Below are 749 nucleotides of genomic sequence, written 5' to 3'. Positions count from 1 at the left end.
GATCATTTAACATTCTGCCGAAAGCATCCTTGATTACAGCAACTCGAGGTTTGAATTTGTTCTTCAGTTCCTTGAGCTTAAGACATGCTGAGCAAGTTCGACCCTTTTGATTTTCTGACTCCAACTCCTTGCACATTTCATTGTAATATTTTGCTTTGTCATCCCGTGCTGCCTTTTGAAATCTTCTGTTCAACTCTTAATATCTTGAATTCCTCCCTGTGCTTTGGCTTCTCTGTGCTCCAGTGCAATTTTCAGAGTCTCTTCTGACATCCATTTGGGTCTTCGCTTCCTCTTCTGTCTTTGCAATGACCTTTTGCACTCTTCTGGGATGATACCCTTGATATCCTCCCACAACTCATCTGGCCTTCGCTCATCAGTGTTCAAAGCATCAAACCTGTTCCTGAGATGGTTCTGAAATTCAGGTGGGATAGACTCAAAGTCATATTTTGGTTGCCTTGGATTTGGTTTAATTTTCACATAGTAAGTGGAAAAGATTGAAGCACTTACTGAAGAAGATCAATGTCTGCAGCCTTCAATATGGGTTATATCTCAACATCAAGAAAACAACAATTCTTACTACTGGAGGCAACAACATCATTACATCATTATATACATGCATTTTTGGGGAGACACAATGCCATGCATGACAGATTTATTTTATTTGTTCATTGTGGACCTATTTCCCACCAGTTTTTAGCACAGCAAAAATGGTAATTAATGGGAAAATGGTGGTAAACAGAACTTCTAGA

The sequence above is a fragment of the Elephantulus edwardii genome, unplaced genomic scaffold (assembly GCF_000299155.1).
Source record: "Elephantulus edwardii isolate Elephantulus edwardi_28Jun2011 unplaced genomic scaffold, EleEdw1.0 scaffold00061, whole genome shotgun sequence".
Classification (NCBI taxonomy): Eukaryota; Metazoa; Chordata; class Mammalia; order Macroscelidea; family Macroscelididae; genus Elephantulus; species Elephantulus edwardii.
The sequence above is the reverse complement of the archived record's forward strand: the minus strand, read 5'-3'. Positions refer to the sequence as shown.